The following is a 15970-nucleotide window of genomic DNA, read 5'->3' on the forward strand; positions in this document are numbered from 1 at the left end:
TTCTCCCCCTCTACTCTGCTCTGGTGAGACCCCACCTGGAGCACCGTGTCCAGTTTTGGAGCCCCTGTTAAAGGAAGGATCTGGAGGTGCTGGAAAGTGTCCAGAGAAGGGCCACAAGGATTATTAGAGGGTTGGAGCACCTCCCCTATGAGGACAGACTGAGGGGCTGTTCAGTTTGGAGAAGAGAAGGCTCCAAGGAGACCTAATAACAAGCACAGTAGGTTATCCGAGTGGACATCTGCTATAGATCAAAGTATAAACAGCAGAAACGTGGGTAGATAAAGATACCTCCACCAACTCTTGAAGAGTACTTGAACTAAGAGGATGCTTTTCATCATGACAGCTTATTGGCCCTGTTTCTTAATGAGTAGCTGTTCATGCTCTTGCTGTAAGTGAATATGCAGCAGGTTTTGCAGTAGAAAATATAATAAAATTATGCAGAAGCAGCATGTAAGGAAAGCAATAAAGGACAGGAGCATCGATGCACAGCTTCCTGAGCTGCTGAGACTGTTAAGAAACAGTAGGACATCTAGAAACAGATCCTGGCACTCTCACTGTGGAATGGCTTGGGCACGTTGTAAAGTTTACTGAGCAAAACCAGAATAGGTCCTCTTACAATGTGCAGGGCAAAAAGGCAAGAGCAAGCACACCAACATACAGTAACCAAAGGAAACATAAGAAATGCCAGCTTTCACCCTCGCCAAACAGCTACACCAGGAACCCAAACGATAAAAATCTTTGATCTTAGCTGAAATCGAACACAGATTGTGACAACTAACAAATAGCTACAATATTGGCATAACTCCAGGTTAAATTTGTCTCAATGGTGAAGAAAGAAAAGGGTGATGGGGAACCAAACTTGGGGGGGAAAAAAATCTCTGATTCTGGAAATGTGTATGAGGGAAACAGAACATGGAATTTTGACACTGCTCTTCCCTCACTTTCTCTTCTAGCACAGAGAGAAAAATTAAACCACAAGGAGGTAGCTTTATACCCTTCAGTCAGGACAGGGATCTTGGGAATCTCTCAACACACCTTCCTTTCCTCCAGCAACCCCAGATCCTAACAACAGTAGGGATGAGGGCCACCAAGGTGATCACAGTATCACAGTATCACAGTATCACTTAGGTTGGAAAGGACCTCGGGGATCATCGAGTCCAACCTATCAACACAGACCCCATGACTAGACCATGGCACCAAGTGCCACATCCAATCTCCCCTTGAACGCCTCCAGGGTCGATGACTCAACCACCTCCCCGGGCAACCCGTTCCAATGACGAATGACTCGCTCGGTGAAGAACTTCCTCCTCACCTCGAGTCTGAACCTCCCCTGGCGCAGCTTGAGACTGTGTCCCCTCGTTCTGGTGCTGGTTGCCTGGGAGAAGAGACCAACCCCTTCCTGGCTACAACCACCCTTCAGGTAGTTGTAGAGGGCAATGAGGTCACCCCTGAGCTTCCTCTTCTCCAGGCTAAACAATCCCAGCTCCCTCAGCCTCTCCTCATAGGGCTTGTGTTCACGGCCTCTCCCCAGCCTTGTTGCCCTTCTCTGGACACCCTCAAGTGTCTTCGATGTCCTTCTTAAACTGAGGGGCCCAGAACTGGACACAGTACTCAAGGTGTGGCCTAACCAGAGCAGAGTATGGGGCACTATGACCTCCCTGCTCCTGCTGGCCACACTATTCCTAATGCAGGCCAGGATGCTATTGGCCCTCCTGGCCACCTGGGCACACTGCTGGCTCATATTCAGGTGGCTGTCGATCAGCACACCCAGGTCCCTCTCTGTTTGGGAGCTCTCCAGCCACTCCGACCCCAAAGGCTCCGATCCAAAGGCTGGAACACCTCTGCTATGAGGATAGGCTGGGGAAGCTGGGGCTGTTCAGCCTAGAGAAGAGAAGGCTCCAGGAGGACCTTAGAGCTGCCTTCCAATACCTGAAGGGATACCTAAAGGCTGCATAGGGACTTTTCATAAGGGGGTCCAGCAATAGGACAAGGGGGATGGTTTTAAGCTGAAGGAAAGCAGGGTTAGACTGGATCTTAGGAAAAAGTTTTCCAGTATGAGAGTGGCAAGATTCTGGAACAGGTTGCCCAGGGAGGTTGTGGATGCCTCCTGCATGGAGGTGTTCAAGGCCAGGTTGGATGAGGCCTTGGGCAGCTGAGTCTAGTTGGGTGGCATCCCTGCCCATGGCAGGGGGCTTGAGCAGATGATCTCTGAGGTCCCTTTCAACTTAAGCCATTCTATGAGTCTATGAGGAACTGCATGACCTTGTTGGTTCTGCAGAGAGGCAGCAGCCCTCTCATTTATTATCTCCCCACTTCTCCTGTTTCATATGCTTATTATTTAAAACAACCTAGCTTTTTCCCTTTACCCTCACAAGTGCAGCTTTTAAACACATGCTCTGCATCATCTTACGTCATTCCGGAACAGCTCCCCAAAACGCTAAACTTCACATGGGATTATTTATCTAAAAGCTGTGTGTATTTTGCTGGGCTGTATCTACTGTTAGCTGAACTCCCCAGCCTTCACCCTGTCATCTCAAAGAAGCTGATGCAAGAGAGTCCCAAGCAGAGTTTACTGTCGGTCTGTAATGAAAGCAAAATTACAAATCTCCGAAGCGAAAGCCAGCTGCTTCATTCTTAACTCCGGCTTCCCCCCACCTTCCCCCTTTCCTTTTGCATTCTAGCTAGTGTACAGATGTAATAAATGTGGCTCTTCTCACAAGCTGTGCAGATGTTAACAGTTCTGTAGGACATCAGAAACATTTCAAGAATCTTGTAAGTGCTGACTAAACTTGCTTGAATTACCCACACTACCTCCTCCACATTTCTATTCAGTTCCATTAGCCTTCCTGAATATATTAAGGGGAAAAAAAATAACAATAAGCATTTAAGCCAAGACATTAATACCTAGGCCTAAATGCACTATCAATAAACAAGGAATTGGACAACAGATACTCAAGATAGCGAACCAAAAGAAGTCAATTTATTCTTGGTGAAGATGACTAATGCATTTTTCATTTCTTATCAAGGCAAGAGTGGCTAAATGATTGCCTGAAAATATTTATTTACCAAAGTCACCCTGGATGTAGTTGAAAGAATGGATCAGCACTGCTGCTGGATTAATACTAAATTAGAGTGAAGGAGTTCAAAGTGTTACCTAGGACATTTTTATTAAAGTTCTATTAGCATGACAGTCATATGCATTAAAGATTAAGCTAAAGCCTCAAATCACAGTCAGCTCCGAGTAGAAGCAAGAGTCCAGCTGTGCAGGTAGAGGACTAGACACCAAATGCATTCATTAAGCAGTTCTGTACTAGAAATACTGTTTTCATTCCCTTCCCTCTCCAAGCAGCAAGTTTACTCTCCTTTTTTTGGGGGGATAGGACCTTCAAAACACACAAAGCAGTTCAGAAGCACAGTCACCAACAAAGGCAAGTGTGACTAGCACTCATGTATTCCTCCAGACACTTGAAAATCCCACATCAAATACCCTCCCCTGGGTGTAAATTTCACACTTTCAAAACCCACTGGAAGGAGGGCTGCAGAGTGATTCACAACACTGAGCCATAAAAGGATCACAAGCTTTGACAGGTTCAGAAACAAAACGTGCAGCTGAGTTTCTACAGTGCAGTTTTGAGATTGCCTCCAGTAAAGTGTTAATCTCAGCAGAGTTTCAAAGGGGACAGGACAGGGAGGAATAATCTGAACGGATCAGTACATTTCCTGCAAAGGATCAATAAAGGGAGCTCACCCCTGCAAAGGCACACACACCTGCTCAACTCCAGATACTTACCCAAGTATGGCAGCACACTTAAAGTTAAAATCAACTCTTTGAAGACACAGAGCCCAAATAATTTACCGTGAAATGTGGAATTCAGAGCATTGTTTGTTCTTTAATTTAGCAATAGAGGAGAGCTGAACACAAAGCAGAACTGCAGCACGCCGGATTTTAAACTGCTTCACGACACTGCTTTTAGAGTAATTCCATCAGCGTGTCATAAAGAGGACATTTAAGCACTTAGAGATAAGCAGAAAGACAATAGCCCACAACCTTAAAAAGAAGTTAATGTAATATTAACAGAAGTTATGTAATTAGCTAGGCCAAAACCTCAACCCATCTTTTAGGCTTCCCTGAGTATAATAAATAGAAAGGAGAAAGGAGGAACTGAAAAAAAATAAAATAAAATAGAAAATAAATTTGAAAAGGAGAAAAATAAAAAGAGAGGGGGAAAGAAAAGCCACAGGAGCCCAAGTCTCTCTCTGCTGTTATTCCTCTAGGAGCGGAAATGCCCCGTGCAGTCACAGCTTAGGAGGCATAAACATCATTGAAATTCAGAGGCAGCTCCCAGAAAGAGGACGCCTCAATTGGTATGCAAGTGGTGTTTTCTCGCCCTGAATACATTATGAACTTGCAGCATGCTAATATGCCATGCTATCATAAGCACCAGATGGAACAGTAGGCAGTATATGTCCCATCAAACCTCAGGAAGATGTATTAATGTTCCTGCTCTTTTTTTTTTTCCTTCCCTTCCCCTCCCCTACCCCCTACTACAACCCTTCAGCTGTGTCCCTAGACTGGCACATTTCTCAGCATCAGTCACCTGCTCCTGGAGCAGAGTTCTCCAGGGTTGCCTCATCTTCACCAGGTGGTGCCAAGGATCTTTTCAATCTCTTTTATCACAGAAGGTGAAGGCCACAAGACACGTCAGGCTGTGCTTACTGAAGGGTACCGAGTACAAAAGATAACATCATGAGATAAATGATGGATGAAGGAAGACTTCGGGTTTAAAGCTAGCACAATTGTTTTAAATTATGTATAAATAGCATGGCACAAATTTCCCCCTCAGTACCACTGGTCAGGGAAGGACTGGGGGGGAACACAGAGCAACCAAGGGTAAGATTGTTTTTTTATAACCAAATAGCACAGAGGAAACTGCACTAAAGATGTTTGAACTGAATTCCTTTATTTTTCAGCACACTGGAAACCTTCATTCAACTTTACATCAGGCTATGGAAATGGCACACAGGCAAATTAGTTTGGAGGACTCTGGATTTATGAATTTCCCCACGCCCACTCCCCCCCTTACTGGAGACATGACAGTCTTTTGTCTTTTATGAGTAAAGAATTGCTAGGACCTGGATGTATCATTCTAAAGGAGTGTAGCATTTTGATACTGCTTTGCATCACAAATTACTTCAATCCCAAGCAGGTTTGATATGACTGATGAGAAATGTAATCTAGTATCTGGTTTGGAGCAATCCCAAGCATCCATATAGGCTGGGCAGGGACTGGCTGGAGAGCAGCCCTAAAGAAAATGCCTTGGGGGTGTTGGTGGATGAGAAGCTCAACAGGAGCCAGCAGTGAGCACTTGCAGCCCAGAAAGCCAACCCGAGCCTGGGCTGCAGCAAGGGAAGCATAGCCAGCAGGGCCAGGGAGGTGATTCTCCCCCTCTGCTCCACTCTGCTGAGACCACAGCTGGAGCTGTGTCCAGTTCTGGAGCCTCTATTACAAGAAAGTTCTGGAGGTGCTGTAAGGTGTCCAAAGAAAGTCCACAAAGATGATCAGAGGCCTGGAGCTTCTCTGCTATGAGGAGCTGAGAGAGTTGGGGCTGTTCAGTCTGGAGAAGGCTCCCAGGAGACCTAATTGTGGCCTTCCAGTATCCGAAAGGGGCTACAGGAAAGCTGGGGAGGGACTTGTGAGGGTGTCAGGGAATGATAGGACTGGGGGGGATGGAACAAAATTAGAAATGGGTAGATTCAGATTGGATGTTAGGAAGAAATTCTTCACCTCACATGAGGGTGGTGAAAGCCTGGCACAGGCTGCCCAGGGAGGTGGTGGAAGCCTCCTGCCTGGAGGTTTTTGCAGCCAGGCTGGATGTGGCTGTGAGCAACCTGCTGGAGTGTGAGGTGTCCCTGGCCATGACAGGGGGGTTGGAACTGGCTGATCCTTGAGGTCCCTTCCAACCCTACCAGTTCTGTGGTTCTGTATGGAAGTATGGATAGACACAGACAAAACTAAACCACAATTTTTTCCTGTCTGTTGACAGAAATATGCCTCCTATTGAAATACAGAGTTTGCAAGAAAATTGTTTTCCCCCCTCTACTGTGCCACTCAAAACATAAAATATGGTCCTGAAGACTGAAAATTAACACTCTGTGTGTTCAAAGCTGGAGTAAGAAACACCTGAGATGAGTGAAGCAAATCGGCCTTTCATATTTGAAGTTTTCAATGTATTTTTAAACACGTTTGTTTTGCAGAAAGAAATCACATCAGTAAACATTTTGCTAATTTCTGATATTTTAGAAACCACATGCTGATTTACAAACAGCTCTCACTGTGCATGTAAATCTATTATTTTCCTAACAACATTAGCCTTCTCATAAACACTGCCTAATTCTGCAAGATGCTGAGGATTCACAACTCATAGCAACTTTGCTGGGAATTCACACTGCTCCAAGCCTCACAACAGCTAGTGCCATCAGTGAGCTGTTGCATGTATAAGGCTTTTTCCAGGTATTAAAGGTCTGGTTGACAGGGATTTTCCCCTGCTCATCTAATCCTAACTAAAATTTCTTTCAAACATAGCACTTTACAACTGTTACTCCGGCATTATTCTGGCATCCCAATAGACTCTAATGCTGGCCTGCCTCAGGAACAGTGTGGCCAGCAGGAGCAGGGAAGTCATTCTGCCCTGTGCTCAGCACTGGTTAGGCCACACCTTGAGTCCTGTGTCCAGTTCTGGGCCCCTCAGTTTAAGAAGGACATGGAGACACTTGAACGTGTCCAGAGAAGGGCAACAAAACTGGTGAGGGGTCTGGAGCACAGCCCTGTGAGGAGAGGCTGAGGGAGCTGGGGTTGCTTAGCCTGGAGGAGAGGAGGCTCAGGGGAGACCTTCTTGCTCTCTACAACTACCTGAAGGGAGGTTGTAGCCAGGTTGGTCTCTTCTCCCAGGCAGCCAGCACCAGAACAAGAGGACACAGTCTCAAGCTGCACCAGGGGAGGTTTAGGCTGGAGGTGAGGAGAAAGTTCTTCACTGAGAGAGTTGTTAGCCATTGGGATGTGCTGCCCAGGGAGGTGGTGGAGTCACCATCCCTGGAGGTGTTCAAAAAAGGATTGGATGTGGCACTTGGAGCCATGGTTTAGTTAGTCATGAGGTATTGGGTGATAGGTTAGACTGGATGATGTCTGAGGTCTTTTCCAACCTTGTTGATTCTATGATTCTATGATAATGCAAGGATGTCTCAGGGACTGAGTGAGAAATCACTTCCTTTTTTTTTTTTTTCCCTTTTTTCTCTTCCCACTGAATATTGGGGGGCCTGTTTTGTTTCTAAATATATGGCCTTTCAGGGTAATTTGCTAGATTATGATTTGCATTGTGCAAATAAGTCTATTTAAGTCCATTATCCTGCATTATAAAATAATTTCTGACACCTTAACAGCTCTCAGTTTAATTACAACACACTGAAACAGTACAGGAGGCTCCCAAGGGAACCTGTTTGGATCAGATGATGATGATATATGCTAGCTGCTGATCATCTTTCACCATCAGATCCACAGTCAACTATTTTAAAGAACAGTATCAGAACATCTGCAGCATCATATTGTTTTGTGGCAAAAAGCCTTCCCAAACTCAGCCATTGTATGAAACAATGTGCAACATATCCCAGCCTTGTAAGCAGAAATACTTAGACCCCAGCAGCTTTACTGTAATGACCATGAGAGATAAAAAAAAAAAAGGGGGGGGGGGGGGGGGGGGGGGGGGCTTTGATTTTGATTCAGCAAGCATCCATTTCTGCAGCAGAATCCCCATTGGGTAATTCATCAAGGCATCTAGTTTATATCTAGTGTGGCAAGACAGCAAAAACCCTTATGGGCTCCAAAAAGAAAACCATTTGTGACAAAACTGTGGAGCATTCCTGGTGGCTCAGTAACAAGGCACTCATTCTTTCAAGATTGTCTTGAACCAATGCCCCAGACAAAGCCATGCAATCAGATTTGCTTCATGACACTGCTCTTAGAGTAATTCCATCAAAATGTCATAAAGAGGACTTAGGACGAAATCAAGGCACGATGATTGTCTGTATTCCTTCAGCAGCATCCATAAAGCTCTCTCTGAGAGAGTTTAAAAGTTAACTAAGGAAAGTGGGCTCTGTGTGACTCTGTGGAGGGATGCAGGTTGATACCTGAAATGCAGGTAGCATCTTTAGAGCTTTTACAGAGATCACTTTGAAGCAAAAGCTTTCAGGCAGCATAAACTAAAGGATTCCGGTTTTGCTAGTCTCCAGAGATTAAATATCACTGTTTTCCTTCCTTAAAATTAAAGGAACTGGAAATTACTACTTTGCTATCTGGCATGTCAAAAGAACAAGCCCAGATGGTCAGCTGAGGAGGAACTAGGCAAATCCAACATTTATCCCAAGATGTGGTTTGTCTATGCAAAGGAGTCTGAAGAGGACAAAGAGAGGTTGTAACCCCAGCTCTCCCTCAAATGGCAGAGAACTTGCTCTACACACTCCCAAGCCTCTGCTTTCATACCATGCTCTCAATGAAAGTTTCATGCATAGATTCATCCCCTGTACAGCAGTCTTGCTGATTAAATATAGAAAACTCAAACACAGATTTGATTTAACAAGAGAGATGTAAGCAAATTAACAAAATGACTACTCTTCCAAATACTTTTAAATTTTAACACAGAGACACTCCCAGAGAGGCCACTCTCTCACTTCTCTGTTTGCAAGGGGACAATAAGGTGCTCATACTAACTATGAGGAATTCAAAGAAGTAAAGCATGTACTGCATGTCCCCTTTAGAAACTGCAAATGATTTTGCTTTTCTTCCTGAAGATGCAAGGCAGTCGAGTGGCAATCTCCTTTCATTGTAAAATAATCAAATACTGACCTCAATGAAACAATGCAAACTGCTTTCAAGCTCTAAGATGGGCAAGATTCACAGAAGCTCTCTTTCAGGACCCAAGAGCAAAGAGACACTACAGTGCCATGGAAGGATGAACTCAACTATTGTGGACCATCTGAATTCTAGAAACTGAGTTTTCTTACTGTCCTCCCTCTGCCAGTGGAGAAATGAAAACTGAAAACACCCAAGATCAAAGAATGGCAAACTGTTGTGCACCAGTTTCTGAGGAAAAACAAAGACTTTCAAAGCTGTTCCCTGACAGTGCCATGCCATCTGCCCACACTGGCTACCCAATTATACCCTTTAACAAACCCAACCAAAGTGGAACATCTCCCTGCTGAGGAAAGGCTGAAGGAGCTGGATCTCTTCAGCCTGGAGCAGAGGAGCCTGGGGGGTGACCTCATTCATGTTTATAAAAATGTGCAGGGCAGTGTCAGGAGCATGGAGCCAGTGATGTCCAGTGACAGTACAAGGGGTGCAAGCTGGAGCAGAGGTTCCACATGAATACAAGGAAAAATGTTTTCACGTGAGGGTGACGGAGCCCTGGAGCAGGCTGCCCAGAGGTACTGAGTCTCCCGCACTGGGGACATTCAAAACCCACCTGGATGTGTTCCTGTGTGACCTGCTCTAGATGGTCCTGCTCTGTCAGGGGGGTTGGACTGGATGACCTTTTGAGGTCCCTTCCAACCCCTAACACTCTGTGAAAGTCTCTTTAAAGAGCATCTTTCAGCTTTCATTGTTATGTTAGTAACTCTCCAAGCCCCTGTGGTTCACTCAGTCATTTCTGGTGTGTACTTCCAAAGCCAAGACAATCCGATTCCTTCTCAAGAGAACAAGTTTAGACCATCCTTGTTTTTTATTGAAGATTATTTTTGCACATTGTAGTGTTTATAGCTTTTAAAGTCAGAAGAAAAGGAACTGGAAGCAACAGTGATGCTGCCGACTGAAAATGACCTCTTCTAAACTTTGGCTGGCAAACTTTCTCCTAAGTGGAATACACATGAGTGCGTGCAAAGCTAGCAGATATAATTGTGCAATCAACAATTATGTAGTGAAATGGACTGGAAAAATAAAATTAAAACAATAAATGTTAATTTGTATTTGCCAGCCACGAATGATGTGGCTGGTGCCCTGCAGGGTGCAAAATCCTTTCCAAACCCCACATTCTCTTAAAATTCAAGGAACGATAATGGGAAGCCACATATAGGAAAGTCTTGGATTACAGAACAGCTACAATGAACATTCAAGGCTGTGTCCCTGGCTTCAAAGGGCCACCAGAATATATTTGGAATGCAGAGTTTAGGAGCAAGAATCAAATTGTGGCTGTATTTTCATACAATGCGAGTGCACACATTTCCAAACTGTAATCTTGTGGCAGGAAGACTACTTGAGTCATGGGGCTTTGCATGACTCACAAACACTTATTAAAGAGAGATCTGAAAGAAGGAAAAGGAAAGGCCTTCTAACACTAAACAAGGAGATTACTCCTTTAGCAGGATGTGGTTTTGAAACAGGAGCACAATAAGACAGTGAAATCAGCATCAGTAGAAGAATCAGAGAGAAAGCGTAAACTACAAGAACCTGCCATGAAGATGCAGGGGAGGGCTGCCAAGACTTGGAAGAAGTCAATCTATAAGCACATAAAGAAAATCCCAATAAAGCACTAGGCAAGAAAGGGTACCAAGTTAAATTTCAGAGATGATTTCTGAATGACTTAGAGAAGACAGAATAGTGCATTAACCCCTAGAAGGGAAAAAGACATAATAATAAGGTGGAAGGGGCAGTGGAATTGCCTGCTCTGGAAGGAGAGGTGGACTAGATGATCTCCAGAAGTCCTTTCCAACTCTTACCATTCTGTGACTGTGATTTTGAAAAGTGAAACATATTCCTGCTTCTTGAATCATCATTTCAAACAATGCAGCAGCTAAATATGCAAATTCCTCTTCCACAAATCTCAATTCATAACAGCAAACCACTTGTTTTAACTAAGAATGATACAGGCCTGACCCTATACCAGATGTGCATGAACTTGCAGTATGCTTGAAGGGTTACCAAGATACATTTCTCTTCCTTACTCCTCAGCCTTTCCTCCAAAAGGTGATCAATAAAGATTCCTTTTGTTCTTCTGTTTTCACATTTCTTTTGGTCTTCATCAGCTCAGTATTGCCAATATGCAGAAATGCATCAGAGCTTGCTACAGTCTGCTTCCAAAGGGATGTCCATAATGAATGAGAACCATATGAGCAGTACTCCTAATAACTGTGTCCACTGCTGATGGCATTTCCTCTTAAACTTCAGAAAGATTTCCTGCCACCTTTGCCTTTACACTTTCTGCCCGCTTAAAAGCATGGCTGAGTTGCAGGCACTGTTCCAGAACATCCATTCCCATTAATACCAAAATAGCTAGCTGGATTAACCTAAATTAATTCAGATGTGTGGGTCCTACCAGGCAGTTAGTCCTCATGGAAATGTCACAAGATTGTCAGATCCCAAGAGTAAGAGGAAAAAAAACGCACAACCCATTATGCAACACCATGGAAAAGCTCAAGTAAGGCTGTAGCTTTGTGCCATAGTAATTTAGGCAGAAGACACTTAGAAGCTGGACCAGCTCAGTCTCTTTTGACACTGCATCCTTCAACCAGCCACAAAAACAATGCCACCAGATGGTGTGCTGCAGTACAGGGACAAAACCAAGAGGTCTGTGAAAACTCAGCTGAAGCATCTCCTTCTCAAATCCCAAGGTCTCCAGTAACTTCTTGTCTCAAGCTCTTCTGCAATTAGTGTTCACAACATGGCTGTTTCTCCATGATCTGCCTACAACTGGCAGTAAAGAAGAAATTACTGGGGGCGGGGGGGGGGGGGGAATATAAAAGCCCCAACAGCAAAGGTAAATAAATTCATCTTCAATATGTGCAAGCAGGGCTCCATGAGTTACCATGGGAAGGAACTGCAGCCCATTCAGCCAACACTGAGCCTGACAACTCAGCTCTTCCACCAGCATGTAAAGACAAAGTTCATTCTGCAAGTTACAGATCAAGTAATGGTTTCTGATGAATGAAGAAGTGACTTTAGGTGCCCAGAAGCTCAGCACTGCTGAAATTTCCTTCTGAAACACAAAAGTCCAGGGCCATGTCCTGCCCTCACCTCCCATACAGCACACAGGGCTGAAGCACTTCAGACTGAGTATCCACCCCAGCTAACAGAGTCAGTAAAACAAAGAGATCATGTCATCATGCAGACTGAAGTGACATCAGGAGATCAGATAGTCCATGCTCTGCTGCCTCAATGCATGTGCAGTTAGATCAAGTTGCCAGGGGGTGTCCTATAAGGTATAAAGGCAATATTACTACCTCTCTGTACAACCTGTTTCAGTGTTTGACCACTTAAGGGTGAAGATTTTTTTTTTCCTGGCATCTACTTGGTCCATTACTTGTGTCTCTTGCCTCTCATCCTATCACTATCCCCCTCCAAAAAGAGTTTGGCTCCATCCATCCATCTTCTCTACACCCTGTAGGCAGCTCATGACAGAAAAGATGATATAAAGTTAGTTATATTTAATCAGCAACTGCCTACAGCTCACCAGCAGGGAAATACTGGAGATAGGATGCTTTACTTCTGCCTTTCAAGAGGCTCAGTAACATAGAATGCACAGCACTACTTCCTCCTCCAGAAAAGATGTCCATATCCTTACAGTTAGAAGACTGGCAAGTAGAACTGGTTTGTGTAAGATGCATCTGGGTGAGATAGAAGAGGTCAACTTTCAGTTTATTCAAGTCTTTAGAGTAGAAGTCTTACTCTGGAAGCGAAGGACATGAATTCAAATCCTCTGTCTTGCGGCTGAGCTCCAGCTCAGGTCTGCAATGTATTTCCCTTGGGGAAGGCTATTGCCCAGCAGCAGCAGCTTATTCCAGATGGCAGAATCTCCACTCTTGTCCTGCCTGAGAACTGAGCAAAAAAAAAAAAAAACCCAAACATTTCAGGAGGCACCAAGGCCTGAGATCAACATCAACAAAGATGAAGTGGCTCCTGCACTGGTCCTGCTCTTGGTCTAGTGACTGCTGCATACAAGAGGCAGAAAGAACACATGTACATCACAGAATGCAAGGTGGTGAAGAGACAGCTGAGCTCCTGGAGAGCTGAGCCAGTGAATACAGACAGAATGGTATAGAATGCCAAGGGCTTCACCAGCTTCACAGAGGAACTGTGTGAATGTGGACTTAGCACAGCAAGATGCTGGATGGCATCAGCCTTGCCCAGTGGGCCAATATGGCTGGGCTGTGTCTGTGCAGCAGCCAAATCCCAAGCACTGCTCTCCCCTATGGATTTCCCAGTTAGTCTCTACTTGCAACAGCCTCGTTGGCTCTGTGCTATGCTGGACAGCACACACACTTCTGGGAAGAAAACGTAAGCCTACCCTTGTGAGGAGAACAACACTTCTGAATTCACATTTTGCTCCCTCAGAATGATCCACCAGACCCCACCTCAGACACAGAAAAGCTTCACTTCCACAGACACATAGGTGTGAACTCAGCACTGGCCTGTTTAGCTCTGTCCATACTGAGACAGATCTTGGCATGCACAGGTGCAGCCTGACACGTCTGAAAACTCTAAAGCTGTAACAGGTGATGCATCTGGAATGAGGGGAGAGTTGAGGATGCAGTTCTGTATTTGGAAGCCAGCTACTGCTTCAAGGGCAGAAGTTGTCTTGTGCACTCAGTTTTAGTCTGTGACCTGGTAGTGAGAGATCAGGCTTTGGCTGACTTGTGTAGAGTTATCCTACACCCAAGCACTTGGAAGGAAAAAGAATGCAGCAAACCAGAAAGCTGATACAGGTACCCCAGCAGGTACTGAAAAGAACCAGGTATCAGCTCTTCTGCTCTACTTCTCTATTTGGACTTTGCCAACTGGCACATCACGTCATTTTTGCATTTGTTTTTACCCTGAATTGGTATTTATGTCTTTGTTTTGATTTAAATCTTACCTACACAGGTTGCATTGTATTGCAAGGTGTGATGATCATGCCTTAAATACATGAGTGTGGAGTCCAAAATCTTCAAACCAAGCTGTGACCCATGCTAAACACTCTACGCACACCACGGAAGCTTTGAACAGGAGCAGGGCAGATTTAGGTTGGACATCAGGAGGAAGTTCTGCACAATGACAGTGGGGAAATACTGAAATAGGTTGCCCAGGAATGTGTTTGAGGCCTTATCCCTGTAGACATTCAAGATCAGAATGGATGTGGCCCTGGACTGCCTGACATAGTTGGAGGTGTCCCTGCTGACTGCAGGGGGGTTGGACAAGATGACCTTTGAGGGTCCCTTCCAACCCAATGCAATCTGTGAGTCTGTGAAGCAGAAGCTCTGAAGAACTGATTTGTTTGTTTCTCTCCAGATAAGGGTCTGAGTTGAAAAACACTAAATCTTCATTCACAGGACAGGAGTGCTTGGGACCCTGCTTAGAGACATAGATACCCTGCTTAGACAGACAGAGAGAGAGAAAGACAGACAGATAGACAGAGATAGGGACCCTGCTTAGATTGAAAGAGATAGGGACCCTGCTTAGATAGATAGATAGATATAGGGACCCTGCTTAGATAGATATAGAGATATAGATATAAAAAAGCTCTCTCTGCAGCGTGATCTGCATCCCATGGTGTATTAGTTAGTTTCCATGTACATGTAGCACAATGCAGTTCACTGCCCCATAGGTTGCAAACAAGAGCAGCAACATCATAGACTTCAGAATTTATAACTACCTGAGAGAAGCAGAAATGTTCATACTTTGCAAAGCAAGTCATCACATCCCAAGCCCTATGATACGTGTCTGAAGAATCCAGTGACCCATCCTCCTCTTAGGGAAAGACCTTTTCACTCCTATCTGAATCCTGAAGAAGATAAAGTCATTATATAGGATGATTGGACTAATGATGCAAGGTTAACACTCAGACTTATGTATTTCCAGACACGTTTTTCCTGTTTGGCAGGAATCTTACTTTGCAAGACACAGAATTGTCCCAATGTAACAGCATAGCAACTGCAACTGAAACCAGAACAAGTGGTTTAATGGACTGTCAGGAGACTTTTGCTGTGTAACAGCATTTAGAGCCATGTATTTAAAAAACAGGTGGATAATCCAAACCTACAGTTACTAGGACACTAACAGCTACGTCCATGGCAATTTTGTTTCTGTTCCTTAAACAAATCATCACTTGCAAGCACTAATGTTAAAACCAGAAAGCCAGCCTAGTACACGGTGGCTATAAATGCCATATCAATTTTCAGCAGATAATAAAGTCCATGTTTTACAATCAGCAATGCACTGTTTTACTACCCAAAATGTAAGCTAATAATATATAGCTGTGCTAAATGGAAAATGCAGATATGCTGTGAAGGAGCAGGCTGGCTGTGAGCTGATGGATCTTTTCTGCTGGGACCTTCCTCCAGCTATGTGCAAATGTTTTGAAAATATCACATGATGTGGCCATGTGTTAAAAATTACAGCCAGTTAAGTTCTCTGCTAAGAAAAATATGTGGACAATTTATGAAATGCACTCCAGGATGGAGATATCTTAAGTAAAACCAGATTCTGAAAACAAACTTTTTTCTTTTCTTTTCTTTTTTTTTTTGAAACATGAACTTTAAAAAAAAAAAAGGGGGGGGGGGAGGGAGGGAAAGAAGTTGCAGCCACATCTGGAGAGCAGAAGTAAAGAAAGGGTGGTCTGACCTAATACCAGGCCATCTTCTGAAAGAGCAGCATTATTTCTGGGCTACAATGACTGTGATCACTGATTGTCCTTTTAAGGAAACCACGCTGAACACTGCCATGGGCAATAATAAAGCATTTTGTAGGCCAACATCTGTTCTTTGAAAGTACTATAAAACGACTGATAGATTTGTAATGTTTCATAAATAAAGCCTGGAATAAACAGTTCTGAAAAGGAAAAACCAAACCAAAAACAAAAAAACCAAAAAGCTTCCCCTCCCCCCCCCAAAAAAAGTCCCAAACCACATTCACAGTAATCAGACCAACTGGTGTATATTGGAGTAGATCTGAACA

The 15970-nt window shown here is 44.2% G+C and overlaps 1 protein-coding gene across 7 annotated transcripts in view; it reads right to left on the reverse strand.

Moving 5' to 3' along the window:
• Positions 1–15970, reverse strand: part of RUNX1T1 (RUNX1 partner transcriptional co-repressor 1) — a 123552-nt gene that overhangs the window by 68645 nt on the left and 38937 nt on the right. Inside the window, exon 1 of one of the 7 annotated variants that reach the window (XM_068165881.1) lies at positions 12707–12758. The exons of the other annotated variants lie outside the window; for them this stretch is intronic. The gene's annotated coding sequence lies outside the window, so the exon portion shown is untranslated. Of the gene's footprint in view, positions 1–12706; positions 12759–15970 lie in introns of those variants that run through there. 7 annotated transcript variants of the gene reach the window in all.

Source organism: Melanerpes formicivorus, unplaced genomic scaffold, assembly GCF_026170545.1.
Source record: "Melanerpes formicivorus ecotype bairdi unplaced genomic scaffold, bMelFor1.0.p_v2 SCAF_94, whole genome shotgun sequence".
In the NCBI taxonomy this organism is placed as follows: Eukaryota; Metazoa; Chordata; class Aves; order Piciformes; family Picidae; genus Melanerpes; species Melanerpes formicivorus.